Below are 15,032 nucleotides of genomic sequence, written 5' to 3'. Positions count from 1 at the left end.
GGAGCCGCGGGTTTCGCCACCCATATAATAGACTTTGGTGATTTTCTCCGTGAAGCCGTTATACAAACGTTCAAGATGGCGACTGAGCATACCTGATCAAACCTTGACTGCTCAATCTGGAAATTTGTGAGGAAATATGCTCGTGGAGGGTTGTGCGTGCCAAGCGGGCGCTCTTGGCAGACGCTCTTTCCCCCTCTCACGCTTCTTCCCCACACAAATTATTTAGGGAGATTCTGGGAAGGTGGGCCCCGAGTTGGAGCGCATGGGGCTCGGGGAGCGCGAGTGCTGCCAGCGCATGTGCCACTAATTAGATGCGGGCTATTGTCCGTACAGGGTCACTGGAGTGAGATTTGGGGGGATTTGCTGCTGCTTGAGCGATCTGATTCACTGCTGACACTGATAGGAACGCAGCAGGGGGCCACTCCAGTCCCGCGAATGTGTGTGCGTGGGGGTACATTAGTGCCACACATGCATGCGCGCACACATTATTATGCTCCCAGTCATGCAATGTCCCATCTCACTGCATCACTCAATCTCAGTGTGAAGCACGGCGGGGGTCCGTGACATCCTACGTTCGCCGCTGAGCTCTTACTCCTCGTCTGTGCGCGCGAGGGGTGAGGGGCTCCGCATCAATGCCGCCGTGACTGCGTGAACACGTCAAGTCCAAATGCAACGTGCTTCTGAGGCAAGCTGCTGGGCATGATGGTCTCGCCTCTGGTCACGCGATGACGTCAAATCGTTGGGCCTTAGCCGGCAAGAGCTAGGAAGCACAGGGGTGAATTCTTTCCAGAATGCCTGTATCACAGGTTATCTTTCCCCATTGGAGGAAACGGAATTGCCTAATTTATTCAGAGTTTGGCTGGCCTGCGACTTATATGCTCACAGGCTGCAATGTTTACATAACACCCTTATGGTATTTGGCTACTAGAAAGGGCCGATTTCATACATTCTGGAGGATCGATGAACGTACGATGACTAAAAATACAACAGATTTGGTCTGGCAATTGAGTCGACAGTTAGTTAGCCACATTAGCTCGCTGTTATTTGGTCACCGATATTCATGGTCAGTCATTTGAGCGTATGAGTGCACCTGTTGGGTATTTTCATACCAAAACGTAATGTTTACCATTGTAACGTCTGTCGCTCTTTGTTAGGTCATGTGCAAAGGAGGGGAATTTGTTTTGATGTTCCATATAGTCACTGTGCGGTAATTGTTTGGCGGCCCCTAAATGGCCTCATTACTCTCTTTCTTTTGTCAATGCATTCAGTCAGAAAATAGCTTTTTAGTAAAAGCCTGCATTTGGCTCACATTCAAATAGTTCCAGGGTTATAAAGTGTCAAGATGTGTTAAAACAACGCCCATGAGACCTGATATAACTCATTAGTCCTCATCCCCAGAAAGTTAATTGATCAATTTACTTAAAAATTGTGACTTTCTTTTTGTAAAGCAATAATACTTCAGCATTTTCATTTTTGAAATTAGAATCTAATGGTTTAAGAATAGTTTGTAATCCTCAGAATTTATTTTTGAGTTAACTAATGCATGTTTTTTGTGGGGAATGTTAAATGAATTACAATAGAACAAGGGAGTTTGCATGTTCTCACCGGGCCTGCGTGGGTTTCCTTCGGGTACTCCGGTTTCCTCCCACATTCCAAAAACATGCATGGTAGGCTGATTGGACACTCTAAATTGCCCCTAGTTACAAGTGTGAGTGTGAATGGTTGTCATGCCCTGCGATTGGCTGGCCACCGATTCAGGGTGTCCCCTGCCTCTGGCCCAGTCAGCTGGGATGGGTTCCAGCACCCCCCGCGACCCTAATGAGGATAAAGCGGTTCAGAAAATGAGATGAGATGAGACAATAGAACAAGACTAGTAATTGCAATTTTATAGGTCATGCTTTTGTTTATGAAAATAATCTGGATCAGAAAAAATGGAGATTAGCAGTTCAGGCTTTTAAAAATTTGGCAATTGGTTATGGACCAAAAACGTGATCGGTGAACCCTTGTCAACAACTAATGGATCTGTATCTTTTCCCCCAAAAATTGAATCAAAATTGTTCATTGATCAAAATATCAATAATTTATTCTTTTAGTTATGTGATTTTCATTTAAATGTCTGTTTTAGCTTCAAAATTTTGAAAAAAATCAAATTTGCACTTGAAGGGAATCATGGAAGAATTTCTAACATTGGCAAATATTGTCTCATTGTCCAAAAGAGCAAAATTGTATAATATTTTCAAGAAATTGGTGGTTTATATCCCTATAACAGACCAAGTATGTAACTGTAGAGAAAAGAATTAGTGGCGAAAAAAACGAAAACCCTTTTGGAATCTGCAGAGCAATTTAGTTTAGTTTTAATCAGCGTCAAAATCTAACTGGAGAAATTTATTTTCAAACATTTTTTTCCGGGTAATTTTCTCACGCTCTCCACATTCACTTTTCCCCGTTTTGACACCCGAGGAAGGAGCTAGTGGGTGATACACAAAAGTTGGTTACCCATGTTCAGTCAAAATGAATGTGCCACGGTCGTCATGGTAACACGGGCAGCACGGTGGGTTGGAAGGTACGGATGGACGGAAGTTTCGACGTGATGCCTCTCACACTTTCCAAGCGTACGCCACCCGCCGCCTTCTCCGATCCAACCACGGCAACGCGGAAGCATGCGGCGGTGGGACGGAGGCCTTTTGTTCCAGGGGGACGCGCTAGGACTTCTTTGCCCGTCCGTTGTCCCCCTTTTCATCCCTCTAAGGGAGCTGCCTGACATGTATAATATGGGACGTATTCTCAGGGCGGCCCAGTTAAAATTCATTTTAAAGTGTTTACGTAGGCCAAACAATGGGCGGCAGTCATGGTTGTTATGTGTTGATTTGCCGCAGCGACGAGTGGCAGCTGGGACACAAGAGATGCTCTTAAATATCATTCTTCTGTCACTGGACCCCCGCTCATCATTGTGTTTGAAATTGAGCCAATTTCCATCAGTCAGGGACAATGTTGGAAACAAGCGAGCGCAGTTGGAGACAATCACGGCCGCACAAAAGATGGTGTTGGATTGTCCCAGGAGGATATTCCCATGCCGCAGCGCAGTGATTTTTGAGCTAGGCGCTTGACGTTCTCACAAGTGACCAACAAGTCAAAACTTCACAGGAATAGAAAAGCCATCGGACTTGACGGAGCTGGTGAAATGCAACCTCCGGTTGAACCTTCCCAAACTGGGAATCAGACATGGCGGGAACTTCTTTGTGTTTGTACACTGGGTCTTTGTTGACGTTGGTGTGTGACGGTGTGATTGACGCGGGATAGGGACTCTGAATAACCCAATTGCGAATTTCAACAACACCCCAAGTATAACAGGGAATGCACATTATTTGCAGATTGGGAAACTAAACTTGTTTTTGTCACATGCCAAATTGTATTTTGTGTTTCCTTCCTTCTTTTTTAAAATGAATCGACAGCTATCTTTATAGTCAAATACATTTTTACAGACAATCTAGAAATTGTCCAAAGAATTTTTATTTGTATTTTTATTAGCCATATAATATGTATATCAATACGTAAAAAATTTTAATTAGAAAAGAGGAGCGTAAAATGTTATGTACTACAGTATTATTCATATTTCACTAATGGCGATAGACGTTCGGTCTACTTTCATTTTTCTGAGGAAAAAAAAATCAAGTGAGTTTGTTCCTGGAAAAATGGACCATCTCTATGTTGTACTATAGGCGTGTCAAACTTGTTTTTGTCACATACCAAATTGTAATTTGTGTTTCCTTCCTTCCTTTTTAAAATGAATCGACAACTACCTTTATAGTCAAATACATTTTTACAGACGATCTAGAAATTGTCTGAAGAATTTTTATTTTTATTAACCATATAATGTGTATATTAATACGTACATTTTTTGAATTAGAAAAGAGGAGCGTAAAATGTTATGTGCTACTGTATTATTCATATTTCATTAACGGCGATAGACGTCCGGTCCTGGTCAAATTGGATTGGAGGTGTATTGCCATCATTGGCAGTTAAAAATAATCACTCAGTGCCAGCCATCCCATTCAAAATGGATTTGATGTCTATAGCTGTGAATGTGTAAAAAAAATGTGATTAAGTCAAGACGTGTCAAAGTGGCGGCCCGGGGGCCAAATCTGGCCCACCGCATCATTTTGTGTGGCCCGGGAAAGTAAATCATGAATGCTGACTTTCTGTTTTAGGATCAAATTAAAATGAAGAGTATAGCTGCATATTAAATTTCCTGATTTTTCCCCTTTTAAATCAATAATTGTAATTTTTTAATCTTTTTTTTCTGTGTTTTTAGTTCAAAAATCATTTTGTAAAATCTAAAAATATATATAAAAAAAGCTAAAATAAACATTGTTTTAGATCTATAAAAACTGAATATTCAGGGCTTTTAATCCAGTTATTTTAATCAATTTTTTAAAAAAAAATCTAAATATTATATCTAAAATGGTCCAGCCCACGTGAAATCAAGTTGACATTAAAGCGGCCCGCGAACCAACCCGAGTCTGACAGCCCTGGGTTAAGAGATCACTTTTGGATCCCGTACCTGTCAGACGTAATTCAAACAATATTCCACACTGTCATGATTAAAGCGACAACTTTAGGTGATTACATTCATTGAAGTAGTTCTCAAACAAGGGCAGCTACCGGTGGATGATCATGTTTCAGTGTCATTGACGATAGACAGTCGAAGACAGAATTGGACGTCCGTCAGTGTCAATGACAGTCAAGTGTCGCACTACTGATATAAGATCATAAGCAACATTTATAGACTTGAAAAAGGATGCATATAACAAGCCCATTCCATTTCACGGATACAATCATGCTGGCTCTGGATCAAAGCTGTTCCGAAAACACATGCGCGGCCGGCCCGGGTCGGGTGAGGCCACTTTGTTTCCCGTGACAGGCCCATAAAGGCGCATGTAAAAGGAGAAAGGTCATCAGATAGTGGTGGTCAACCACCATGACTCAAGTCAAATGCTGGTAAAAGGCAACACCACTGGTCAATGGCACTAAATGATCATGTTACATTTCCAATGACAGCGATAGACGTTCAATCCATTTGAATTTGGAGAGCTAGCAGTGAATGATCGCTGTCTATCGTTGTCAAAATGGCAGGCAGTGTGTTAACCCATTATATAGGACAAGTGATTATTTTGGGCAATTTAACAAATTAGTTATTATGATTGGTACATAGTATTCATTTTATTGTTTTATTATTAATTATAACTGGAATTTTCAAATATATTTTTCATGAATACATCAAAAATGTTAATAAAAGCTAAATTTACAACAACAAAAAATCAATTTCTTGAAGAATTTGCTTTGCTGTATTTTGGGTCACTTCCTATTGATTACTGTATATTTCGGTGCATTTTGGGGTTACTTCAAGTTGATTTTTGGGGCATTGCTGGGTCAGTTCTCATTATTTTCTTTGAATTTAGGTTCAATTTCAGGTCACTTGCTATTTTTGAGGCATTTCCAGGTCACCTCGTATGGAGTTTTGTAACTTCTTATATATTTCCCTACATTTTGAGTGGCTTCCTGTTGATTTGGGAGCAATTCCGTTTGAGTTGGGGTCATTACCGGGTGACATTCTGTTCATTTGGGTCATTTTTGTAGATTTTGCTGTATTTTCTGTTTACTCCCTGTTTATTTTGGGGCATTCCCTTGACAAATAAATAAATTGTGGATAACAATAAGCTCTACAGTTGATTTCATTTCATCTTATTTGATTGAATGCCATATAAATTGCTATTAAAGAAAATATGTCATATCTTCACCTCACACCTGCAAAGTACCTCATGAATCGCATCAGGGTTTACTTTAGGTAGGAGATGGATCAGTGCATGAAGAAGATGAGCGAGACTCTCCCACTTAAAGCTGGAGATAAACCCAGCCCGCTCGGTGCTAGACATGAAAGCGTCCTGGTTCAAAGGCATGCCACAAATCAATGGAAGAGCTGGGATCAAACACGTCCGCCACCCTATGTTCCACCGCCAACCTAACGCTCCTTTTAGTTGAGGACCCTCTAGCTCACAGATCAGGACCTGTGGTGGAGCTCACATGCACATCCACTACTCACAATGAGTTTGGAGTAGTGGGCTTTCCGATAAAATTTTAACAGACAAGAAGTTGGAAACGTGTTAGAAAAGAGTTCTTCCATCTGCCGGCAGTCGGATGTCAAAAACGCGCGGCGTTAGGCGGGTGGGACGCGCGCTTATTTGGTTGAGGGGCGGAGCTGCTGTTTAGTGGCACTTCATTCATCTGCTTAAAGGCCTGCCTTTGTCTGCCTGGCAGGTGCTTCTAATCCCACTGTCACTGGGTCGGACAAGATGTTTGGACAAGCCCTCCCCGACCCACACACATGCAGACACACCAACATGTGATGTGATCTCAACCCACATGCTGGAGTCATGCTTGATTATCCAGCAATAGAGTGGGAACCAGCGTTGCATTGCTAAAATAACAGTAAGACTTTTTTTTTTAAACTCCAGCTGTATTTTAGATTCTTTTGTAACCTTACTTGGTCACACGTTCTACTGCACTCAAAAGCCATCTGATCATTATTCATTCATACAATTGTAGCACTTTTATGAATGGCCCCTTGAGATTGGCAACCATCTTTTTTTTAGAATTTTTTTCAGATGTGAAATAAACGCATATCGTGTTATCATTGAAATGTTGTCTTTGTTTATTGATATTCCACAGATTTTGACTGATATTCGCTGACCCAATTATGCAGATCACAGGAACTATCAGCGCTGTCTTTCCGGCAGTATGAATTTTTTTTTACATAACATTGGCAATCAGATGTTTTATGATGTTCTTTCGACTAATGAAGATTGCCTCTTTTATCGGGTCGTGCGGTGGACATCAGTAATGTTCAGGTTTCTCTTTTTGCCACTTGTTACTGGGAGGAGACCATTACTGCAACTTTATGTTTTTCCTCTGAGCTAAGCGGCGGCCTAAATTAGCCAACCGTCATCGCAACTGGCCTTCAGATCATGAAGCCCTGCGCGTAACTCTGTTGCAACTGTTTTCACACATAACATTTATTCATTTGGTTGGTAGATTGTATAATCAGGCTTCAAAAATGCACCAGTCAAACAATGGTCAAATATGGTAATGGTGTAAAAATGTATTGATATGAATCTGTTATCTGTCTGTGACGTGAGAGATCCAGGTGCATCACTCGGTAAAAAAAAATAAAACCTATGAATATTTCGATGACCCAGATTTACAGGCATGTCGGTTTCCTTATCTGTCCGTCGGCTTACACCTGCCACGGTTGTGCTGAAGACTCTCGAAAATTCAGTGTTGACCTTTGCTCTCAGACTAGTGACATCTGCTGTGTAGCTGGAAAGCGTGTGCGAGTAACCACCAGCAGCAATATGTCAGGGAACATTACGAGTTTGGGTGTAAAGAATCCAAATTTATGAAAATAAGAAATTGTGATCATTTTCTTGCAGAGAACCAGACGGTCCGAGACCTCACCGGAGAAGTTCTCTTTGGTTTCTGTCGGAACGATCCATGGTATCGTTTCCGTCTATGTGGGAAAGTGACAGAACCCTTACATGAACGAAGCGTAATTTTAAGACCTGAGACAGACGAACAGTAGGTTTATGAGCACGTTATGCCCTTCCCTCGGGCTTTCTTGGTCCAACCAGTACCAAGATGTTTTATTGTGAGCGTCAGATGTGAATACAGCTCCTAAAATCTCCTTCTCGACAACAACTATGTCATCAATTTTGGCCCAGGGGGTTGGGGAGTGTCAACAAATGACCTCCAAACCCCCTTCTTTTGTTAACGATCATACAAGCAGCTCTGGTTCCGCTTGGATCTCAAAGATCCACATGACGTGTTGGGTGCTGTTCCCCTCACAGTCCTTCTAGGTTCGTGTCTGTATAACCTGGTTTCCAGCTGTGCTCTATTTTAATGGAAGAGGAGGACGCTGCTTTATTTTGGAGTCCTGGTGGCCCGGTTCCTCAGCCCGAGGTCTCCAATAACCCAATTTGAGTTGACTTTTCCCGTTGAGGGAGCGCCACAGCCCGAGGCTATACACTGTTACAATTCAACTGGTACAATGCACACACACGATCACACGGCGGAAATCCACCTCTTTCTTCTTTTACAAGCCTCAATAGAACATTCGACCTATAAATGTCTCTCTCGTTTTCATTGGACAAATGACACCGCCAAGGTTTATTTGCTCCCACAATTTCAGCTGGTATCCATCTGCTCGTCTTGGTGCTCTCGCAAAATATAGCAGAACTCATCGGAACTAAGTAGCGAATCTGTAGTTTGGATGTCGGAACCTCCTCTGGCTACACATTGACCCAAATGATTGACATTGTCCCAGATTTGTGGAGAAAAGTGTCAACTTCAGCTCATCTGATAGTGAAACTTTCTAAAATAAGAGTGAAAGCTTTCTCATCAAACTCTGCTGGTATGATTAGGGTTGAAGTATCGAAAATGATCTAAGTAGTGTTACTGAAATTCTCGATTTGTATAAGATATTTGATGGCAAAAGTATTAATAGTTGGTTCATGGGGCGCACCTAATAATAAGGTCCATTAGGGTAGGGGTGTGAAACTCGGTTCGCCTCATGGGCCACCTTCATTCCATTTTGACTGGGAAAGGGACGGATAAACGAATGTGAAAGCATTGTACTGCATGCCCTCGATCACAAGTTTCTGGTTATACAGCGTCAATGTAAAAAAAGAAGCATGTGATTCTGTATATGCAGTATGTATGAGCTACTAGGTACATGTCAGTCAGAACAACTACTGGATTGGACCCCCTAGTGGGCTGTGGATCATAAGTTTGACCCCTTGCATTAGTGCATGCATTTGTTGTTGTTGTTTTATTTATTCATTGGTTTTATTGTTGTACTTTTTATTTGTGGGTTTCATTAATGATAAATGTATATCTTAAGCATAAATATGATACAGGTATGTATCCGACAAAATAAGTTTGAGATCATTTAGTACAACCAGGTTTATATGTAAATGAAACTGCATTATTAGAAGCACTGTCAGCTTTAGGCAATAAAAAGGATTGTGACATATATTTCTTGTTCATTATAGACAAAATTGTTGCTGGCATAACCTTCAAAGTTGTGGTCCAATGTCAAACCCGGGGTCAACGGGGTGATGAATGTCAAGATCTGTATACGACGCATTGGGCTCGAGAAGGTGAGGGGGCAGTTGTAGGCGGGTGATGCGCAGCGCACTACGCTTGGCAACATGATTGAAGGCCGGGTTTTGGCGCAGGGAGCGTGAAGCCATTGTTTGAGTTGGCACGGCGCAGTGCGCCTGTGAGCTGCGCCATCAAAAGGGTTCTGTCCGATACCGAGTACTTATTGTTAAACATTGTCCCCCCTGAAAATGAGCATGGAAGAATCCAAAATGCAAAATGTTCTGCAAATGACAGCTGCTTGACTGAAACAAAGGGAGCAAAATGGCTTTTGGTTGCGCTGCACTTGTTATGCTAATGGCCCCCCTTTGCCCCCACCCCGCTGCTGAGACTAGCGCCATACAAATCATGCTTGTCCTTCACTTTGTCACACCAACGAGAAACAAAGCCCCACTTTTTATCAACACAAACTCAAGTTAGCGTGCATATAAATTGCACGTTAAACGCCACTTCCTTAGAGACGGCTGTGGCTAGTCTAGGGGTGGGCAAACCGGTCCTCAAGGGCCGCTGTGGGTGCAGGTTTTTTGTTCCAACTGAGTCAGGCACAGACAGTTTACCCAATGAGATTTCTGCAGAAAACAAGAAGCACCTGACTGCAATCCCCTAATTTCACTTGTAGGACACCAGATTGGTTAAAAAAAATAAAAATAAAGGTGTCTTCTTTATGGGAGCCCCCACTACGGCCCATTGTGGAATGGTCTGCCCATCCCTGGGCTAGTGTGACAACTTCTGCCAATTAGAATGCTAATGTGTTCACTTTGCTAACAAAACGTTAGACGTTCAGAGTGCCGTGTCACTGTAGGACACGCGCATGGTAGCAGATGTCAGCAGAAGCAATGACCTGCGTTCTGCACTTGCCCTGAAGTCCTCTTGGAGGTCTTTCCAGATTGCCAATACTTGGCGACCTGAGCACGACAGTTCACTCTCTGCCACTTTCACAATGTCCCTTTATGCTGTTTGTGCCCGTTGCTCGGCGCTGAAAGAGACGGGCCGCGCTCGCCTCTCACTCTTTGAAAATGAAGTTGCTGTCACACGCCCATGGTCCCATTGTCTTGGAAGCCGGGAGCCGGTTCCAAGAATTCCCTTGGTATTCCCAGCACAGAGCGGCCTTGGCGGCATGCTGCCTTTCCGATTCCCTCCCTAGGCCAGTCCAACTATAATCTGGGCACCAGCCCTCTACTCGGACCCGTCTCCCCACAGGGTACATGCTACTGTACATGTGAATGCATCTGACATGGGAAACGGCTAACTGGCCGGCAACAGGAAATTGACGCTTGACTGCAAAAAGACCTTTGCCGTTGGGTCATGGGGGACAGCTGAGAGGCGTCTCACCTGCTATCTTGCAAAATGCTTCCTTTCATAGCTCTCGTGCAGCTGGTTCACGTCCCATCTCCCGGGAGTCATCTTTGACGGACACTTTTGTTACCCACAACGGAGCTCCACAAATGCAGCATCATTAAAGCCTCAAACATTATTTAGAGAAGAGCTTTGCAGGATCCCACTGATCAAAACTACTGTAATGTGTTCAGTAATTTGATAATATTGATATGGTGGTGGTTAAAAGAACGGAAATGTTCAGCTCTAATGGATTCATCGTCTTTGTTATTCATTAGTTTGGCAAGCCTTTGCTCTGTTCATCAATCCGTTTCCCAAATTACCGTATTTTCTCGCATATTAGCCTCCTCTGCGTATAAGCAGTACCCTTAAAATTGCCTTAAAATCGTTGAAATTTACAATTTCTCTCGTATGAGACATCCCCTGATTCACAATTTTCACCTCCATATTCATGGTTTTAATAGGGAATACAAATGTGGTACTTTGAAGGGAAAATCATCGCACGTGGTATTTCTGATATACTGCATGAATCGAAAGGATAGTCTGCTGGATTGCACATTCCTAAAGGGTGTTGCCTGGACGTAGACAAATTCAAAAAGGAAGTCACATGAGCAGTACAACCAGGAAGTGTGTCCATAGCAGTCTAGTTTGTCATCCGAAGTTAAGATGGCGGCACCCTGAGCCAGCAATGGCAGGCACAAGTAAGTGAGTTTTTTCACGTTTTATGAAGGATACGGTTATTTTTTTCTTGAATTTCATTCATAGACGTCAAAATACATTTTGTTAAGCGTTTTATCTGTTTATCTTTTCTCTATTTTGAAATAAATGACTGTATTGGCCGCATTGTCTTGCGTTATGACGTTTCGTCCTTGTCACCTAATTTGAGCGCGTATAATCCGTACCCTCAATTCAGTCATCATTTTTTGAGTGACAAATACAGCGTATATGCGAGGAAATATGGTAGGAGCTCCTATAGTTCTTGTGGGCCATGATACAAGACACTCAAATATTTTTTCTGTTTAAAAAATTGTTTGTCAGAAACATGAAACATAACCACTCTCGCCACCGGGCCACCCCTGATAACTTTGTATTCATTGTATTTTGAAACATTTAAATACTTGATTTTGGTTAAGTTCATAATATGGATTTAGTTTACTTTTTTTATAATAGAATTTATTACATTTTGACTTTTGTTTATGAAATTTGGTTAATTTAGTTTTCAAAGGTGTTCAATTCTTTCTCAAAACATTTCCCAAAATGGAAATCTGATTATATTATAACTTAGTTCATTAAGATTTTTTGATTATAGTTAGTTTTTATTTCATTTTAGTTGATTTTCAAATGTAGTTAGTTTGTATTTATTTATTTTTATATTATTTTTACTTTTTTGTAAGATTTAAAAAAAATGCACAGTATGTAAGGAAATTGCAATTGTTACCTTTCTAACATATAGGGTGCAGTACAGCTGTCGTAAAACCGGAATAAATACAATTTCAAATAAACCCCTAAAGCTCAATTATAAAATAATCAATTTTTAACTGGAATAAAGTAGTTTTAATAAATTTTGTAAATGTAAAATGTTGTTTTAGTTTATTTTTTTATATTTTTTTATCTAATATGTCTTGGATTTCCCGATTAATTTGATTTCGCAAGAAAAAATAGTCAGGAAAATGCAACAAGAATAGTTAATTAGAGGTCATTACAAATGGTAAAAGGGTTGTGTGCTGACTCCCATTTAAATTGCTGACTTCAATTGACGGCAATAGAAGTCCATTTCGTTTGCACGGGAAGTGACCACTATGTTGCTGAGTGTCCAATCTTCTCATTCTTCTGTTATACTTTCAGCAGAACATTTCTGAAGAGGTAATCGTACACTTTCCATACCTGTCAACCTCTGCCGATAACTGCCCTTAAAAATGATTATGATTCCCCTTACAAACCCCCAAAAAACCTTACAAACACCGTACGAGTCGTTTTGAACCTGAATCAGAAAAAAAATCGATGCTAATGGGCTGCTGCACACTATGTACATTTTGGGGGGGCACCCTGTATATTACACAGTGGGAGGTGGAATGAGTCTAATTGACAGTTACCAACTGACTCTTTTGTCATGTTTGCCAAAGGACGCGTCCTACTTTTCGCATCAGTGTCCGACACGCCGCAGTGTTGTGTGAAACGTAAACTTTGCTATGCATTTACAGCTTGTTGTCCTGTCCCAGAGAATGCACTCTAATCTGTCCCACAATTGAGGATGAACACAGGGCTTAATGAGGTATCAACAGTGGCAGTTTGTATGAATGAAGGAGATGTTACTGGAGGTGGTCAGTGTAGGGGGGCGACAGCAGGAAAATGTTTCCTCTCATGAATAGTCATTAGGGCCACACGTCATTCCCGTGAATTCTAATCAGTGTTACTTGCATAGTTTTTCCTTCTCATTAATATTCATGAGCCAATAAGGGACTCTTTTGGGGTCTGCCGGCCCGAAGGAACACAGATAATTGCAATGGAGCATTACGTGTTGATTATTTTCCTGTTCATGCCCATGTTTTTAATTAGCAGGAATTATAATGAGTTAAAAAAAATAGTAATTGTTAGAACAAATCTTTCCATTTGATTGATTTGAACAGGTTTTTGATCATATTAATTAGGGAAAAAGTTTTACATAAGGGTATTGTTTTTCCTCTGCTACAAAATCTGAACGGGATATGGAGGTTAGATAACATCTGCATATGTTAAAAAAGGCAAAACAAAAAAGAAATGTTGACGCTCTATATGTAATAGTTTATTTTTACACTGCTTATCAGACACAAAGCGACTAATCACATTGGTGTGATCATAGGACTCAAGAGGCTCAAAAGGACAAGTTAAAGTATTCTTTTAGCACTCTAAAATAGTGTTATGAGATAGCGTCAGCAAATTTTCTATCTAGCCATTGCTAACTCATTGATCCTTCTTTAGCGTACATGTTTTTATTGTGTACAGAAAATAATTGAGAACCACTGGTTTAGACTCTAGAGTGAAATGCATGTTTTTTTTTAAATGTTTTTGGAAGATGTCTCACCTGAACTGCACAGACAGGGTGTAATTTTTACCCAACCTTTAACATGCACAGCAGTTGCTTTATTTGGTCTTCAGTTGCGAAGTAGTCAGCAGGCCAAATAACAAAATGAGGGTGATAGTTCGAATCACATTTAGAGATGGGGGGAATATAGAAAAAAAGAGTCCAATGACCAGGCCATCAAGGCCAATTACAGTTGGGCCAAAGTATAAAAGAAATCATTATTTATTCTGAGGATATTTTTTAATAGATACTATAAAATTGTATAGAGTAAGTTCTGGACACTAAAGCTGCCAATTTTACCTGACATTTAACCTTTTGTAGTTTTTTTCACTGTAACATACCTATTTTGACAATGTAAATAGCATAAAATAAACCCCTTTTCAAATGTAGACAGTAACAGTTAAAAAGTTGGCAGAAAAAAAACGTATACCATACAGTAACCAAGAACTATTTTAGTACACTAAGCAACTAATTATATACCTGGGTATTTCCCCGCACTTTTTACAATTTGGTTGTGAATCATCTTTTTGCGCTACCCCTGAGGAAAGCCCCCGAAGGGTGAGCTAAAGAAGATCAAGTGTATGTTTTCTTACACGCATTGGAACATTCCAATCATTCTGTGGCAGAATGAGTGATGGCAAAAACCTCTATGGTTCTGGGCTACTGTCAAGTTGATGTGGGCCTCATTTAAGTTTCCACTTGTCGAAAACGTTGAGGCTAACCAATGTGCAAACAGTTGTTTGAAAAAGTCAACACATACTGAATGTCTGTTGAATTGACAGATTTCTGGTTAAAATGAAAAAATATATCATGGAAAAAACGTAAAACTGTTTCCACATTTAATTTATTTCATTTAATTTAATTCAACTCTCAGGGCCAACATTTAATGCTGCCATTGATGGATCATGATTGATTAAGCCATTTTGACAGGGAGGGCTTTTACCAATCGAACGGATTGGACGTCCATCCTTGTCAATGGCAGCACCATGTTTGTATATGTATGTGTATATAAACATATATATATATATATATATATATATATATATATATATATATATATATATATATATATATATATATATATATATATATATATATATATATACACATACATATACAAACATGGTGCTGCCATTGACAAGGATGGACGTCCAATCCATGTTTGTATATGTATGTGTATATAAACATATATATATATATATATATATATATATATATATATATATATATATATATATATATATATATATATGTGTGTTTATATACACATACATATACAAACATGGTGCTGCCATTGTGTGTGTGGGGGTATGTGTGTATACACAAAATAAAAATGTTTTAACAAACTAAAATAAAATAAATAATGTAAAATAAATTGTTTTCACTTAACTTAAATCCAGTTTGATGGTTAAATGATCCATTG

This window comes from Stigmatopora argus, chromosome 1 (genome assembly GCF_051989625.1).
Source record: "Stigmatopora argus isolate UIUO_Sarg chromosome 1, RoL_Sarg_1.0, whole genome shotgun sequence".
Taxonomy (NCBI): domain Eukaryota; kingdom Metazoa; phylum Chordata; class Actinopteri; order Syngnathiformes; family Syngnathidae; genus Stigmatopora; species Stigmatopora argus.
Note: the sequence above shows the minus strand (reverse complement) of the source record.